The following is a 12,290-nucleotide window of genomic DNA, read 5'->3' as shown; positions in this document are numbered from 1 at the left end:
CGACCAGTTACAGAAATACACATAATGGTGGGAGCCAGGGCAGGCAGCAAGGCTGGAGCCAACTCTGGGCTTACTGGAAGATACGGGGGCCCTGGCTGTTGGTGTGCTCTCCAGTAGTTGCAGTTCCCCCTTGGGGTGTGGCTGCAGTGGTGGCTGGTACTAGCATGCAAGGGCACAGCAGGAGAGGCTAGCCTCAAGTGTGCACATGGTGTTTGGGGTCACCTGCTGGGGTCTGTGCTGCTGCAGCTGCAGAGACCTGAACTGGCTGCAGATGTGGTTCAAAGACTCCAGTGAGGGTTGAGGTGGAAGTGTTGGAAAGAGTGGGAAGGGACTCAGGTGAAAGCTGAGTGAAATCTGCAGGTGGTCCACTAAAGTGCTTAGTTTCTGCAGTGGTGAAATCTGCTGGGTTTGTCTGCAGAGCAGATCACTGAACTTTGATCTCTCCTGCTGTATGGCTGATGTTGGTAGCCCCTGCTTTTTTCCCTTGTTCCTAGCCATCTCTATGCATCTCAACTTTGCCAGTGTGGTGACACTGAAGCAGGAGCTTTCTGAAGTTCCTCAAAATGGTAAAGAAGTTGATCACTCACCCAACTATTCCTTTCCCTTACTGGGAAAGGAGCAGTTGGATGAGTGATCAACTTCCTCTCTGGGTAGTTGACTCTTGGTGCTGAGCAGTGCTGGCTGGAGGGGTGGGAGGATGCGGGCAAAATGAAACTGTCTTCCGTCTGTTCTTGTGTGGTTCTTCTCAGGGTTTTTGTTCCACTGTGTTGCTAAAGTTTCTTTCTTTCTTTTCTTTTTTTTAAATTAGGATTTTATTGACTTTTATATGTTCTTGGAGAAAACCATTCACATGTAAAAGTTTGATATTTGATATGAGATTTATTCACACTTTCTTTTACATGTAAATTAACTAATTTGGGGGTCAGACATAATATTTCATTTCAACAGAACTTTTACATGATTATAGTCACAAAATCAGCACACTGTATCAAAAACTAAATCAAACAGAGCTAGACAAAGTATGCAGCATTATGCTAATTTAAATCTCCACCATGCACCACCTCTCATACATGATCATGGAAGTATCTGCTGTGAGCTTACTAGAATAATTGGAGAATATCTGAGGTCATGAGTGATTGTTTACAAACTAAAACCTATTTTTCTAGTGCTTTTTGTTTTGTTATAGAAAGATGTTACAGATAAAAATTAGTGCTGTTCAGGGTGTTCATTTCAAAATCACATACGGTACACAAGTTCAAGCCATTGTTCCCCTGTTATACAGAGACATCACAACACACTGTATGAAGACTGAATTACTGATTAAATGTACCTTGGCAGCCACTACCAGCTTAGTAATGACACATTGTTTACCATGCCGACTGATTGAAAATGAGAGTGAATTAAAACATTCAGGTATTGAGTACACTCATAATTTGTTCCTAGTCTGAGACTCCAAAAAAAAAAAACTTAATAGAGAAACATGATAAAATTTGTATTTCTATCTGATATAAGAAATTTATCCAAAAAAATCTGTAATTATAAAATAGATTTACTTTTTATAAAGAAATGGCTAGCTTTTTTCATGGATAGATTCTTATTTAGAGCTGATTCAAATTTTAGTTTGAGCCCTCTTCTCCCAGAGAGTGGGGAGGAGTGTTTCAATATGATAAGTTATATTTAACAAACACAGGGATTTTCGAAAGAGGACTACAGAGTACATTTCCATTAGTCAAACTGTAATAGTTTCCTTCTAATTATGTAAATTTTAAAGAAAAGAGGTCTCTCATAAGCTATGTACAGCAGTTTACATTTGAGTGTTTTTCACTTGATATGCAATTAAAATTAATTTATGACAAGTACTTGTCATAAATTTATGTAGGCACGTCTAAATTCTGCAGCTTTAATGGAGGGGCGAGGTCTTCAGTGGGATCATGATTCTGGATTCCATTTCCTGAATAAGTGGAACTGCATAATACACCAATTCTTCCCAGCCATGTTTATGCCATGCTGCATTCCGTATATCTTCCATTGTATGAAGATCCTTGTAAACCCTAAGAGGATGCACCATATATAACTGCCCACTCTGAGAGAAGAATCTTCCAACAGCTTCATTATTGTCCTGTCTGAAGTGAATTACATGAACCCAGTAATTGCCCCATTCAATCATAGTTCCTGGTTGAAGTTGGTAAGATCTGAGTTCATATACATTAGGTCCTGGTTGGAACAGGCTCATTCCAGAAACTAAATTCAAATAACAGCTGATTCTTCCCAGAGAGAAACATATTGCTTCTTGCCTTCCAGTATTCCACAAATTCCTGATTTTCTCTGAGTTTTATTCATGACTGTGAGGGTGGGATAGCCTCCTTCATATCTCCAGAGGTGGATATGTTGATTCTGCTCGCCATACCACGTGTTCCAAGTCCCTACCAAAGTACAAGGGTAATGTTTATCTTCATACATCTTTGGGAACACCTCTTGATAAATTTTGTTATATGCTTCTATGTCTTCTAGTTGAACATTGTGAATCTGTCATTTGTACAGACTGCTTGTTTCCTTTTTGGCTAGGAGACTAAAGTGAGCATCTTTTCTTGGATCAACTTTCCAGACAAATAAAGATTTTAACCAGCTGTCTTCTTGAGGTCTGTTACTGGAAAACATCAAGTCGGCCGAGGCCGCTCCATGGTCATGCAGCTAAAGTTTTTTAAGTGGACCACAGAGCTCTCCTAGACCTGTTTGTGTTTATGGATGGCTGTCTATTTTTTGATCATGTCAAGGTATCCTGAAATTAATCACTTTCATAAACATCTTTATTATATGTGCTTTCAAACAGTTCTCTAAATGTTTTATAGAAGTGCTATCACTTTCATTCTGGAGGGGATATTTAAATGCCTTAGAGATCCATCAGAATCACCTGAAGGGCTTGTTTAAACACAGATTTCTGTGCCCCAACCCCAAAATTTCTGATTCAGTTGGTTTAGGTTGGAGCCCAAGAATTTCCATTTCTAACAACTTCCTGGGTGATGCTGATACTGCTAGTTTGGCGACCACACAAAGAACCACTCAGAAGTTTGGTAGCATGAGACTTACTAAGGCACCTAAGGTACCTGTTTGTCCTGCTCCCCTCATGATATCTGCATGGTACCATCAGTGGATGAACCAGCATGATGTCCTGTGACATGGTGACATGTTTAAGTTCTCTGCAGTATAAATGGTAGGACAGAATGAAAGAGTTATGTAGATCTTAGGTAGGATGGTGAAGCTATGCTGTTGTTTCTGATAGGAGGAAAAGCTCATTGATTCTGATTTTTCTTGCTTATTAAGTGGTGGAAAAGCTATCCACCATATTAATAGTATATACTGTACTAATAGGACCAAGACTACATTGATTTGCTCTAGACCTCACCTGACTAAATTTGTGATAATCCACTGCCATTCTCTGAGACCAATCTCTATTGGCAAGATGGGTGAATTAAATCAAGAATATAATAGGAATCGCCAAGTCTCCATCTTTGAAATTTTGCTATTCATAGTAGTAGCAATCTCGGTGATTTCCTAACGGATGCTTTACAATTTGGGGTTTACTGTTTTGTTACGAAAGGGGAGTATTAGGGACTTCAGTTTGGCTTTTTCATCGGAATGGATCTTCACAGGTCTAAGAGACCATGTGGGGATTTTTCCATTTGCACATTATTTATTCCACCTGTATAATACTTGGGCAGTAACCACAGGGTGGATTCAGGCTCTCATGTCTACTGTTTTTGTGGGCAAAGGAAACTCATCAGACTTTGAATGTTTTGGAGTCCTTTATATATCTCTTTATCAGTTCTTGAGATCACATTTTATCATAATCAAGCCTCTAGTTTTCAATTAAGAGACCAACCGTGTTTCCCCTAAAATAAGACCTACCCCAAAAATAAGCCCCAGTTAAGATCATCAGCCAGACAGATGCATTTGGTACGTTACGACGTTCCAGAAGAAGAGGACATGACTGTTTGAATAAATGTAGATTGTTGTACATGAAAAAATAAGAGACCTAGCAAAGCTAGTTGAATTCAACTGAGTTTGTAGTTTTCTAACTTGTAGAATCAAACTTAGAATTTGGTTTTTGGCTTCTTCACCCTACAGCAATACATAATAAAGGATTTTTTAAACCTAGTCATAGAAATTCTGGTTTCCGGGTTTTACCTTAAGCCAAGAATGTGGGGCTTTGAGCTTGTTACTCTTCTTTTGTCTAGTGCCATAAGAAGCAACGATTCTATTCTCCAGTCCTTACACTCTTTTCCCCCTTGCAGTCACTTGATCTCCTAAAAAGTCTTGTCTCCAATGGGCACTTTTTTAAAGGTGACAACAGGTTTGTTTTCATTTGTTTTAGTCTGATCAGGCTGCTTAAAAAAAATACCATAAACTGGGTGGCTTATAACAACAAACATTTATTTCTCACAATTCTGGAGGCCGAGAAGTCCTCCAGACTTATGGCGCTGGCAGATTCTGTGTCTGGTAAAGGCCTGCTTCCTCATAGACAGCTGTCTTTTCACTATAACCTCACATGGTGGGGTTAAAGTTTTCTCAGGCTTCTTTTATAATTTTTTTTCCAAAAATTTTTTTTATTAGTTTCAGGTGTACAAAACAATGTAATAGTTAGACATTTATACCCCTCACAAAGTGATAATCACCCTCCCCCAATCTACTACCCCTCTCACATCGTATATAGCTGTTACAATTCCATTGATTATTCCCTGTGCTGTACTCCACACCCTGTGACCACAATATATATATTAAATTATATTTGGCATTCATTGTTATTCAGCTTCAGCCTCAGGTATATAGCACAGAGGTCAAGCATCTACACTGTCCCTGAAGTGGTCTCCCTAATCTGACACCCCACGAAATCTTTACAGCATTATTGATTGTATTCCCCAAACTGTCTTTCGTATCCCCATGGCAATCTTGTAGTTACCAATTTGTGCTTTCTAATCCCCTCACCTTCTCCCTCATCCCCACCCCCTCCCTTCTAGCAACCCTCAGTTTTTCTCTATATCTCTGAGACTGCTTCTGATTAGTTTGCTCATTTATTCTATTCTTTAGATCAACATACAAGTGAGATCATACGGTATTTGACTTTTTCCTTCTGACTTATTTCACTTAGCGTAATGTTCTCTAGGTCCATCCATATTGCTGCAAATGGTAACATTTCATTCTTTATGGCCGAGTAATACTCCATTGTATAAATGTACCACAGTTTCTTATTCTAGTCGTCTACCGATGGGCATTTCGGTTGTTTCCACGTCTTAACTATTGTGAATAGCGCTGCAATAAACATAGGCGTGCATAATTTTTTTTGAATTAGCGTTTGGATTTCTTTAGATACCTAAGAGTGGAATTGCTGGTTCATAAGGTAGTTCCATTTCCAGTTTTTTAGATACCTCCATACTGATTTCCATAGTGGCTGCACCAATTTGCAATCCCATCAACAGTACACAAGGGTTCCCTTTTCTCCACATCCTTGGTAATATTTGTTTGTTGATTTATTGATGATAGCCATTCTCACAGGTGGGAGGTGATGTCTCATTGTGGTTTTATTTACATTTTCCTTATGATTAGTGATGTTGAGCATCTTTTCACGTGTCTGTTGACCACCTATATGCCCTCTTTGGAAAAATGTCTATTCATATTCTTTGCCCATTTTTTGTTGAGTTTTTTTTTTTTTTTTTTTTTTTTTTTTGTATTGGGGTAGGGGAACAGGACTTTATTGGGGAATAGTATGGACTCCCAGGGCTTTTTTCCAAGTCATGTTGTTGTCCTTTCAATGTTAGTTGTGGAGGGTGCTGTTCAGTTTCAAGTTGTCCTTTCAGTCTTAGTTGTGGAGGGCGCAGCTCAGCTTCAGATCCAGTTGCCATTGTTAGTTGCAGGGGGCGCAGCCCACCATCTCTTGCGGGAGTCGAACCCAGCAACCTTGTGGTTGAGAGGCTGCGCTCCAACCAACAGCCATCTGGGAGCTCAGTGGCAGCTCAGCTCAAGGTGCTGTGTTCAATCTTAGTTGCAGGGGGCGCTGCCCACCATCCCTTGTGGGACTCGAGGAATCGAACTATCTCTGCCCATTTTTTAATTGAATTGTTTATTTTCTTGATGTTGAGCTGTATGTGTTCTTTATATATTTTGGATATTAACCCCTTATTGGATATATCATTTGCAAATATCTTCTTCCATTAAATAGGTTGCCTTTTTGTTTTGTTGATGGTTTCCTTTGTGGTGCAAAAGATTTTTAGTTTGATATAGTCCCATTTATTTATTTTGCTTTTGTCTTTGCCCTAAGAGACATATCCAAAAAAAATATTGCTGAGACCAATGTCAAAGAGCTTACTGCGTATGTTTTCTTCTAGGAGTTTTATGGTTTCAAGTCTTACGAATACATTTAAGTTTAACCCATTTTAAGTTTATTTTTGTATGTAATATAAGAAAGTGATCTAGTATCATTTTTTTTGCATGCATCTGTCTAATTTTCCCAACACTATATATTGAAGAGACTGTTTTTACCCCATTGTGTTAATCTTGCCTCCTTTGTCATAGATTAATTGACCATGTAGGTGTGGGTTTATTTCTGCTCTGCTCATTTTTTAATTGGATTGTTTTTTCTACTGAGTTGTATGAATTCTCTATATATTTTGGATCTTAACCCCTTATTAGATATATACTTTGCAGATATTTTCTCCGAATCTGTATGTTGCCTTTTCATTTTGTTGATAGTTTTCCTTACAGAAGCTTCTTAGTTTGATGTAGTCCCACTTGTTTATTTTTGCTTTTGTTGCCTTTGCTGTTGGTGACAAATAACAATACTGTATTATATACTTGAAAGTGAAGATAGTAGATCTTAAATCTTATTACCACACACCCATACACAAGTGGTAATTATGTGAGGGGATGTGTTAACTAATCCTATTGTAATCATTTTGCAATATATACATGTATCAAATCATCGCTTTGTACATATTCAACTTACATACGTTATATGTCAATATCAGTAAAGCTGGAAAAAAGTGACAAATACTATATGATCTCACTTATATGTGAAATTTAAAGCAGCTGAACTCATAGAAACAAAGTGGAATGGTGGTTACCAAGGACTGGGAAGATTAGGGAAATAGAACGGTGTTGGTCAACGGGTACAAACTTCCAGCTCTAAGATGAATAAGTTCTGGGGATTTTATGAACAGCATGGTGACTGTAGTTAACAATATTGCATAATACAATTCAAATTTGCTAAGAGAGTAGGTTATAAATGTTTTCATCACAAAAAAAAACCTGTAATTATATGAGGTTGTGAAGGTGATTACTAATCCTATTATAGTCATTTCACAGTATATATGTGTATCAAATCATCTTCTTGTACCCCCTTAACTTACACAATTTTACCTCAGTAAAGCTGGAAAAATAGAGTATAAATAAGGGTGACTAATTATGCTAATTTATGCTCAGAAGCTTAGACATATTTTGATGAAAGTTAGCACAATTTATCCCAGTTTTATTGAGAAATAATTGACATACATCGCTGCATAAGTTTAAGGTGGGCAGTATGATGGTTTGATTTACATATATTGCGAAATGATTACTAAAATGGATTCAGCTAACGTTCATCTTCTCATATAGATACAATAAAAAGAAAAGAAAGAAGAAAACGAAAAAGGAAAAGACATTCTCCTTGTGATCAGAACTCTTAGGATTTATGCTCCTAACAACTTTTCTGTATACCATACAAGAGGTCTGTTGATGTTACTGCCAATGTAGTTTCTTTTTCCAAAAGGTATACTTAATAAATACTTGATGATTGAAGGTCAGCCTGCAATTATTCAGTAGGGGAAACTCTAAGGGGCTGATTGTTGTCAGGAGGAGTGTTTTTCAACCATTGACAGGTTGCCACAACCTATATTTTGTTGCCCAAGATTTGTATAAAAATAATATTCAACAGTAGGAGGCCTGGGCACCCACATCTCTTTCTACTATATCTCACCAGCCACTACATAAACTCTTTTTTTTAATCAAAATACTTAATATTCTTTTAGACTCAGGAATTATAAAATCTTTGATTTGAAAGAGATTTAATGACAATTTTGCAGAAAACACCCTTTTCTGTAATATCCTTAAAAGACAATTTTGCAATACCTGCTTGGGTAGCTCACTCATTGGAAGTTAAATTTTTGGAATACAAACAAATTTTGGGTTTTGGAATTAGGCAGGCTTGGGTTAAAATTAAAAGTCTGTTTTTATTGGATATGTGTTATTGGCCAATTAGTTAACTTCTCAAACTCTGAATTTCCTCATTGGTCAAAATGAGGAATAACAATGCATACTTTTCAGGAGGATTTTGAATATTAAGTGAGATAATAAAAGCATTATATGCATCACAGTTTACAGGACATAGTATGCTCAAATGTGTTAACCATTATTGCAATCTTTTTCACTGTTGCTTACTCTACTAGCAGGAGTATTTGCATGGAGGAAACCCATGTTGATTCATAACAATAAATAAAGAAGGAAAGGAGGGAGGGAGGGAGGGAGGGAGGGAGGGAGGGAAGGAAGGAAGGAAGGAAGGAAGGAAGGAAGGAAGGAAGGAAGGAAGGAAGGAAGGAAGGAAGGAAGGAAGGAAGGGGAATTACTGACTCACGTAACCAAGAAGATCAAGGGTGAAGATGGCCTTTAGAGTGACTGGTACTAAGAACTTCTTCATGGACTGGTACTAGTCCATGGATTGCTATTATATGGCCATCATATCATATGAATTGTGTGTAGAAGCCCAAGAAGTCTTGATTATTACTCTTTGTGTGGGTTTGATAAAAGCATCATAAACCAGCAATGGAAAAACATAAAACAGTTTTATTTCCCCAATAATTGATATCAACTTATCTCTCTGTTTAAAAGTAGGGTCAGAAGAAAAAAATACGGCAGTCCATGTTTTTTCAGTTCTTTCTGTTAAACACTAGTCCTTTCCAATAATTGATTATTCAGTCTAGCTATTAAAATGCCAGTCTCAAAGAAGTTTCTCGTGAGCCCACAGTGTCTCAATTGCTTTCAGCTCAAAATAGTTCACGTGCCAAAGTGTCACATCTTGGGGGAGACCTGTTCTGAACCCCTTCAGTAGGCATGCTTGATTGAATCGTTTGACACAAGGTCAAACTCTATCTTCAGCATCTTTCTCCTGTCTGGGCTGACATCTCATGGCTCAACTCTCCAACTCTAATCCCTTGCTTGGTCTTTCTGGCTTGGCCAGTCCCCATCTTGAATCATCTTGTGAGCATAAACTATCTAGGAGCCCACTGTGAGTGACTTCATTAACATAAAGTATCCAGGTTCACCATATGTAACGAAGACACTCTCATTACTCAGGAAATACCAAAGATTTAGAGGTTCCTGGAAACTGGGTACAAAGGCCACCCAAATTCTTAATTGCATAGATGTCATCACATCACACGCAGAAAGTGAATGAACTAGTGAAGGTACACCATCAACTTTTCAGGGTTGTGGAACCTTCACTGTTTCCTCATGATAGATCCCTTACCACACATGACATTGCAACCAACACTAAGTGCATATGATATTCATACAGCTTATTTTCCTTAATATTTTAAATATGTATAAGTTCTAGTGTTTTATTTCTGTGTCCTAAAGTATCCTCTTATACCACCTAGGATAGTTGTGTTCCATTTTTGAGATTACTGCCCCAGAGAGCCCTTGGCTTAATAGTTGAAAGAATGCTATGGACTGGATGTCAAAATTCATATGTTGAAATTTTAACCCCCAGTGTGATGGGATTAGGAGATGGGGCTTTTGGGAAATGATTAGGTCCTGAGGGAGGCGCTCTCATGAATGTGATTAGTGTCCTTATAAAAGACCCAAGAGAACTTACTTCCCTTGCTCTTCCTGCCATATCAGGATGCAGTGAGAAGATGGCCATCTATGAATAGGAAGCGGGGGGGACTCACCAGACATTGAATCTGCTGTCACCTGCTGCCTTGGACTTCTCAGTCTCCAGAATTGTGAGAAATAAATGTTTGTTGTTTAAGCCACCTTGTCTATAGTATTTTTGTCATGGCAGCCCATATGACTAAGAGGAAAGGATTGGGGTAGTTTATATTATTGTTCTCAAGTGTTTATTTCTTCCTCTGTGTGAGTACTAAACTTTGCTGCCCTTGACATATGTGTTTGTATGGTAGAGTGTACTTCTCTTCCCTATTCACAGGTTTATCCAGGTGACTTGCATTGGCCAATGGAATCAAAGTGGATATAATGTACACATTATCTGAATAGAGGATTTGAATGTTACTACATGTTTGCGCTTACAAGGAGCTGCTCTATGATCCTCGGTTCTAGAATGAGGAAATACTGAAGAGCCAAGCCAAGTTACAGGAGACCCTAAGCCCACATGTAATGTGAGTAAGAAATGAATGCTTGCTGTCGTAAGCCACTCAGATTATGGGTTGCTTGTGATACAATATAATCCAGTTAGAATGTGACTTACTCCACAGAAAGAAAGATGCTTTTAGGAATATAGTTTGCATTCTCTTTATTTTATTTTATTTTTTTTAAACATTTTTTTATTAGTTTCATTGTATAAAACAATGTAATAGTTAAACATTTATCATTTATTTTCCTCACACAGTGATTGCCCCTCTCCCCCCATCTATTACCCCTCTGACATCGCACACAGCCATTACATTTCCACTGCCTCTATTCCTAATGTTGTACTCCACTTCTTGTAACTGTATACACACACACACACACACACACACACACACACACACACACACACATATACACACATATATATAAACTTGTAGTTGACATTCATTATTGTTCAGCTTCAGCTTCAGGTGTACAGTGCAGTGATCAGGCATCTACATCATCCCTGAGGTGGTCTCCCTAATGAGACAAGTGTCCATTGGATACCCTACAAACATTATTAATTATATTCCCCAAATTGTGCATTCTCTTTATAAGCTTACATTGTTAAGCCTCTCATAGTCAATGATTATTATTTGGAGTAGGGTGTGTGCATTCACACCTGTCCACATGCAAGTGCTTGTTAGATCTAGTAATTATTTGCTAGAAATTTGTATGGATTAGCTCTTCCCCTTTCCTTACTGGTGTGGGTTTCAGAGGCTGAGCAGGCTAAGGAGGCTGTCCATGTGGTGGGGCAGCCCAATATGGGGAGTCAGAGCCCAGGCAGGGTGAAGAGGGCTTACACACGAGGGCGAGCTTGTGTAGGATGTTAGAGCCTAAGTGGGGTAAGGATGGATTCCAAGTGAGGATGAGGGATCAGCATCTAGAATCAGTCTAGGGAGAGCAAGGAGAGCGTTCTTATGGAGGGTGGCCTAGCATAGGATATCAGGCCTGAGCAAAGTGAGTAGGATGTCCATAGGGGTTGGCTGGCCTTGTGCAAAAACACCCAAGCAGAATGAAGAGGGCATCATCAACGATGGGGGCCTAGATTGGGCGCTCAGAGCCCAGTCATGGAGAGAAGGGCATCTTAGCGAGGAAGTGGTGACAAAGATTAAAGATTGATTGAATCAAGGGGTTGATCCAATAAGGAAATAAGTTAAAGATAATGGAAGTGAATTTCTTACTGTCACAGAAGTTAGAAATGTGGAAAGGGAGAAAACTGAAATAACTCTTTGGTGTTGGATTGGAATTAGAGGTAGAAGTGTAAACTCATATTGTCAACATATTTAGATATAGAAATATAGAGTGTGTGTGTGTGTGTGTGTGTGTGTGTGTGTGCGCGCACGCAGGAGAACATGTCTGTGGAAAAATTCAACATGAAGGGTTTAATTTTGGGAGTGTTTTTCTCTTGGCCTTTGGAAAAAAAATCGTATTTAGCACTCAGTTTATCTCCTTCTAAACTGATTCCATTCAATTATCTTAACTGTTAAAATAAAATAGTAATATATACCTGTGTAGCCTTTTGTTGTGGTGTTGTGGGGATTAAAGGGATAGAGAAGGGTGGCCTAGTCCTCTAACATCCAATAGAAAGAGATGCTTTCAGAGGTTGCTGGAGTTGGCTGTAGCAAAATGAATGGAGATTCATGATGCAGTTAAGAGCAGCAGAGCGAAGCAGAGAGCACTGAGGTACGGCTTTAAAAGGCATATGATCTAAACTGTCACTTCCCCAATACATCAGAGGATGCTGACTCTTGAAAGTGGGAAGCTCACATGTGAGTTTTTGTCAATGATCCTCTTAGAATGTGGTCCCAAAAAGTTGCTTTGGGACAGATATACAGCCAAAACTGATGAGAATGTAG

General features: G+C 38.6%; 1 pseudogene; it reads right to left on the bottom strand.

Annotated features, from left to right (window-relative positions):
- Positions 1–783: 783 nt before the first annotated feature.
- LOC117029377 (protein NipSnap homolog 2-like) lies at positions 784–2,774 on the bottom strand (annotated as a pseudogene).
- Positions 2,775–12,290: the final 9,516 nt, after the last annotated feature.

This window comes from Rhinolophus ferrumequinum, chromosome 10 (genome assembly GCF_004115265.2).
Source record: "Rhinolophus ferrumequinum isolate MPI-CBG mRhiFer1 chromosome 10, mRhiFer1_v1.p, whole genome shotgun sequence".
Taxonomy (NCBI): domain Eukaryota; kingdom Metazoa; phylum Chordata; class Mammalia; order Chiroptera; family Rhinolophidae; genus Rhinolophus; species Rhinolophus ferrumequinum.
The sequence above is the reverse complement of the archived record's forward strand: the minus strand, read 5'-3'. Positions and strand labels throughout refer to the sequence as shown.